Genomic DNA, 5,487 nt, shown 5'->3' with positions numbered 1-5,487 from the left:
GCTTCATTACTTACACAGCCTGCACCTTATTCTGTGGACAGTGGAGAGCAATGGAAAGGTTCGAGCAGAGGCGTGGCAAGATGATATCTTTAGAAAGTTGCCTGGAGAATGTACTGGCAGTTGGCCAGATTGGAGGCATGAAGATCAGTTAGGGGATGGGAACTGAAGGGATGGGCTAAGCATTGAATCTGGTGAAGGATGTGGAGAGAAGGGACTGGAATTACGAGATACCTGGAAGGTAGAATCCATAGCACACCATGATGAAGTAGACGAGAGGGAATGGGAGTCATCAGAGAATGGAGTCAATGGGGAGTTGGGGCTGAGTGTCCTAGAAACAGGCTCTGGAAAATCTCTGGAGGAAGAGTGTGAGGGAGTGAGGAAGGCAGGATTAGGCAGAATGAGAAGCTTGAGCAACGGTGCTGTGGAGACCAAGGCCTCAGCCCATTCACAGTGAACTCTGGAACTGGGTGGCCCCTCAGAAGTAGTCCACGCGAGGCAAGAGGGCTAAGCCTTTGTATCTCCACACCAGCAGACAGAAGTTGCTTGCTACCTGGGACCAGGGCATGGGGGCAGGGGGTGATGGACGAGGGACAAACTTAGTAAAGACAGTTCCCAGGAACTGGCACAGGTCAGTACCAGGACAATGGGCAGGGAGGGACTCAGCTGGGAGTGGTCAGCAGCCGAAGTTCTCAGGAGCTAGGGGATGGGGCATACCTCCTGAAGAGAGGTTCTGGACAAAACACTGTAGTCTCCACTACAGGGGCAAAAGCTCTTACATTTACTATGGGATATGTTTACTTTTAGGTGCCTGGGAACTTATTATCCATTCCTTAGTTCACAGCTAGTTAATTCCGTTCCACAACTAGTTAATTCTGTCCTTCCTTCCTTCCTCCCTCCTCCCCTCCCTTCCCCTTCTTTCCTCCTTTCTTCCCTCCCTTCCTTCCTTCTCTTCTCTACACCCAACATGGGGCTCAAACTTATCAGGCAAGATGAGGAGTTGAATGCTCTACTTAGTAAGCCAGCCAGGCATCCCAATAACTAGTTAACTTCAGCTTTGGGATGTATAAGGCATTATGCTAACTGGTGGGGATGGTGCGGGTGTTGGGGGCAGAGGCAAAGATGAAGATTCAAAAAGCATAGTGCCCAGGGAGCCTCTGTACTGGAGAAGACCAGTTCTTCTCTGGGTCCTCATTTCCTGCCTGTTCCCTTCTCCTCCTTGAAAGATTAACCGGACGGCTCTCCTTTTTCTCAGACACCTTCTTAGCTTTCCTTCCCTTCTCTTAGGCTTGGAGAGTGGAAAACAAGCCCAAGCACCAGTTCTTTTCAGAGATCCTCAGGCATAATGTAAACATTACAAAGAGGTAAGAGATCTTACAAAATTCTCAACAGGACTTGCCCACTGGCCCACCATTCCCAAAGATGATTCTGTGCTGGTATACCAAACGCCATACCTCTGGCTTTTCTTGAATTCTCTAGAATTCAGAAAACAACCCCTTCCTTGGTCCCTGTCCTTCTCTTTACTTGGGCAAGGCTGGCTTTCCAGCAGTCAGGCCCCAAAGCGACAGTAGGAGAGAAACCTTAGCGGATCCATCTAGTAGCCAGGACTCAGGAAGTCATTCAGATATCGAGGGGCCTCCTACGGAATGCCCAACTTTGAACTGTTAAGTTAATTAAAACAAGGAGGCCAACAGACTGAGGCAGCTCGATGACATGGTGGCCCACGTACGCAAATCAAAATCTAGGCTTGTAAATACATGAAGGTCACATAATGGAAAAGCTAAGGACATCCAGTCACAAACAGCCGACTGGGCTGAAGCTGTAGCCAATCACATCATTTCCTTTCTTTGTTCCGGCACCTTCTCTTGTCTCTCCCCGGGCTCCTGTAGGTGGAGCGCTCGGAACCACTTCCGGTTTGGCACTGCCCAATTTGAGTTCATTTTTCCTCAAATAAACTCTTCACATTTTTAATATGCCCCGGTTTATCTTTTCACAGACAGACACCCTACTTTCCCCACATTCAGGTCTCTGAGTGAAAGGCTTCCCAGGCATTTCCAAACTAAGGGTCAAGAAAGGGGATGTGGCTTTGCTGCAGAAAATCTATTTATAAAATCACTAACAAAGGATAAGGGGAATCCTTTCCCAGACCTCCCCCTAGTCTATTTCTGGTAGGCCAATAATAATTTAAATCTGATTATGGCTTCTTTCAAGGGTATGGTTTTTGGGAAAAAAAAAAAAAAATCCCGATTCTATCAATATGTTGATGTGAAAAAGATGGATTTTCTTTTCTTTGCTGGTCACTCAGCTCCAGATCTTTAAATTATAATGCTAGTGTTGAATAGTGTAATCACTTCTTTTAAAACAAGCCAGCAAATGTAACCTATTAAACTCTATAACTGCCTAGGCCGACCTTAGTTTTGAGGTGAAAAATAATGTAGCTCAGGTCAGGAGACTCAATTTAGGAGTAGTTTGCAAGGCCTTTTGATGGTGAGATAAAGAAAAGGTTTTTCTTCTCATTTTTGGTCTCCTTTTCCTCAAGGAACACACCTTTTGTGTGCTCTAACAAAGGAATTTCCGAATTCATAGTGGAATTTGGAGGTGAAGTATTACGGGTAGACTGATAACTATATGCGCTTGCAAAGCCGGTTTCAAACCACAAAAGGATTAAAAAAGAAAAAGAAAGAAAGAAAAGCTGGGATTTTGCAATATACTGATTGGAGGAAAAGCTAAGACATTGCGAGTTAGCAATAAAAAACAGCAACAAACAAAATCCCAAAGGATTTGGAATTCCTTTAGTTTCTATTTGGCATAAGAATAATATGATTTCTTTGTTCTGTTCTTTCTTATCTCCAACACTCAAATAATCCTTTATTTCATTCGTGCAGTCAAGTTACTTCTATTGTTGCCCAGAGCAGAAGGGTACCCAAGATAGCCTTACATATGTAGAATAACAGAATGAACCTTTGTGTTGATTTTTTGGTGGAGGGATAGTGTCATGTTTCAAAAACTTACACTAAATGTGTGTGTGTGTTTTTCTGTTGTGAAACTCAATAATTTTACAGAATGGGCTAAGATGGGTTCTTTGCTTTTAACTGTTGGTCTACCTGGCAAATCCTTTTTGTAAAATAGAAGAGACGATGTGCAAGAAATTATTATTTTTTAAAATTTTTGGTTGTTTATGGTTTTTAAAAGCAGATGCAATGTTATCTGTGGCCGTTTGTGCAAATGAATTGTGCTTTCAAACTAATTTCCTCCAGCGAGTTAGACCAAAACACTGGGCTTTGTAAAAAGCTCTGCTTAAAAAGTATCTGGCATCATGAGGCCACGAGGCAGTTGTACAACTGAAGCCTCTTTATGATAAAAATAAGAAATCCAGACTTTAGTTTTGGTAATACAATTCTTGTAACCATTCGAACACTGCTGGGTTGTGCTTTCAACTCCTGAGAGAAGGAATGGGGGCAGGGCAAGGGAGCTTGTTCAGTAAACAAAGATTCCAAATCTAGGGAATTTAGGATTTACTAGGATATGTGCATTATGAAATTTCATATATCAGAGTATGTGTAGTGCATCAAGATTTCAGATAAGTAGGTCCTTGTATACTCTTCAATGCCTGGAATGTTTTTACATGCATGCTTTATTAATAAAGGCCCACCTTTGGGAGAAGAAAAAAGGCCTCCTTTCAAATGAAATCAAGCCCAGGTAAAGTTGAAACTCAACCCACAGAGCTCTGGCACCGTTTTCAGGCTAAAAGAAGATGAGAGTTTCAATTTCATCATCTCGTAACACGGATAAATGTGGTGCCCTGGCTGACAACATTTGCAGATTACCGAGGTCTTTCTAAACACGTGTAAATACGTGTGCCCATTTATGTGCAACTCCAAACAATTTGCCGATTGCAATGAAAGACCAAGGACTCTTCCGTGAGACAATCATTCGGTTCATTTACATGAAAAGTCTTAAATAGCAAAAATGCTTTCAATTTACATCATAGTGTCCCCATAATCGAGAACAATGGCTTCCTCAATGGAAGATAATGCAAAGGAGAGGCATACTGAGATTAAAAAAAAAAAACAAAAACAAAACACCTCTGAAAACAAACCAAACCAACCGCAACAACTTTTCAGCATACTTTGCAAATACAAGCCAATTAATCTAATTTAAGATATAACACACAGCAACAGCTTCCCATGCTGGGGGTCTTCAGTGCTACTGGAGGAATATTAGTTCTTAGAGTCCATCCGTTCACACACAAGTGAGCCTTTTTAAGAGCTTATGGTGACTTTTTTTTTTTTTTTTTCAGATCCTTCCATTTTGTCCTAGTTCCAGGGCAGCCACAATTAGCTTGACATGGGGTTTCTCTCTCCTTTCAAAAAACCTTTCAATTGAGTGCACGTCTGTGAACGAGGTAGGACCCTGGACCCAGGGCCGGATAAAGAGCATACCTGATCTGTTGGTAACATATTGTCTCCTTCGTGGACGTGTGAACGATTATGCACACCTCTGTGGTCTGAGCGGGGTTTATACATGTATCTTTCTGCGTTCTGCAGGCTAGGACCACCTGCTGTATGTACAATACGTGCTTGCTCTATTTGTACACCATCTTCCTTCTTGAATTTAAAGACCCACCTATTACATTTTGTTTACTCAGTAGCATTCCCCCATTAAAGAAAAAAAAAATCCTACAAGAACTCAACATGCCATGTTTCAATCTGGCCCCAGTGGCTTTTTCCCTGAAAGCAAAACGTGTGTCTTTTACACCAGGGCTTTCTCCCCACCCCAGGGGGTGTCTTCCATTCTTTTGTGGCTCAGTTTAAGGCGAAAGGGCTCCAAACCACTAACTGAACAGAAGAGAGCCCCTTCTTCCCCCTCCAGGGAGAATTTCAGATTTAATTTATCTGAAGATAGCGTGCTCTCTTCTTACTTATTTGCCACCATTACGAGGATAACAAAACACCACCTTGGCTTCAAGATCCTGGGTGGAGAGGCTCACGGTCTTTTTCAACCATCTTTGGCGAGGCCTTGCTTCCTTCCACTCGAGTAAGTTGCGGCTTGGGGCCACGGAAAGGACTGGGTGAGAGCCCGAAATGTCGTTTGAAAAAGAGAGAAGCCCTCCCTCCATCCCCTGAGCCCCACCAGCCCGCTCTCCGGGGCGAAGCTGCGATCCAGCAGCCCCATATGGGCGAGACTTGGCAGGTCCGCGGGGCTCCTCTCGCAGCCGCGGAGTCGGCGCCGGCCGGGCGTCCGCGCCCGCCGGCCGCGGGGCTTCGCGCTCTCGCCTCCCTTCTCCCCGAATCCTCCCTTCCCCCACCGGCCGCCCCCTCCCCCTCCGCCGCGCTCCCTTTTGTTCGCTCGCCGCTCGGGCCGCCGCCGCCGCCGGGCCCGCACCCCCAGCCGTAGGCCCCGGCGTGGCGGGCCGCCCCGCCGCCGCCGCCGCGCGGCCTAGAGCGCGCCGCCCGGGGAGGCGCGGGGCCCGGGGCCGGGCGCACGGCG

General features: G+C 45.9%; 1 protein-coding gene across 2 annotated transcripts in view; it reads left to right on the top strand.

Annotated features, from left to right (window-relative positions):
- The first annotated feature begins 4,860 nt into the window (after positions 1-4,860).
- Positions 4,861-5,487, top strand: part of ZNF532 (zinc finger protein 532) — a 104,403-nt gene continuing 103,776 nt past the window's right edge. For both annotated transcript variants that reach the window (XM_032882398.1, XM_032882391.1), the window contains exon 1: positions 4,861-5,034. The gene's annotated coding sequence lies outside the window, so the exon portion shown is untranslated. The remainder of the gene's footprint in view (positions 5,035-5,487) is intronic.

The sequence above is a fragment of the Lontra canadensis genome, unplaced genomic scaffold (assembly GCF_010015895.1).
Source record: "Lontra canadensis isolate GAN:19392208 unplaced genomic scaffold, GSC_riverotter_1.0 scaffold82, whole genome shotgun sequence".
Classification (NCBI taxonomy): Eukaryota; Metazoa; Chordata; class Mammalia; order Carnivora; family Mustelidae; genus Lontra; species Lontra canadensis.
Note: the sequence above shows the minus strand (reverse complement) of the source record. Positions and strands in the feature narration are given on the sequence as shown.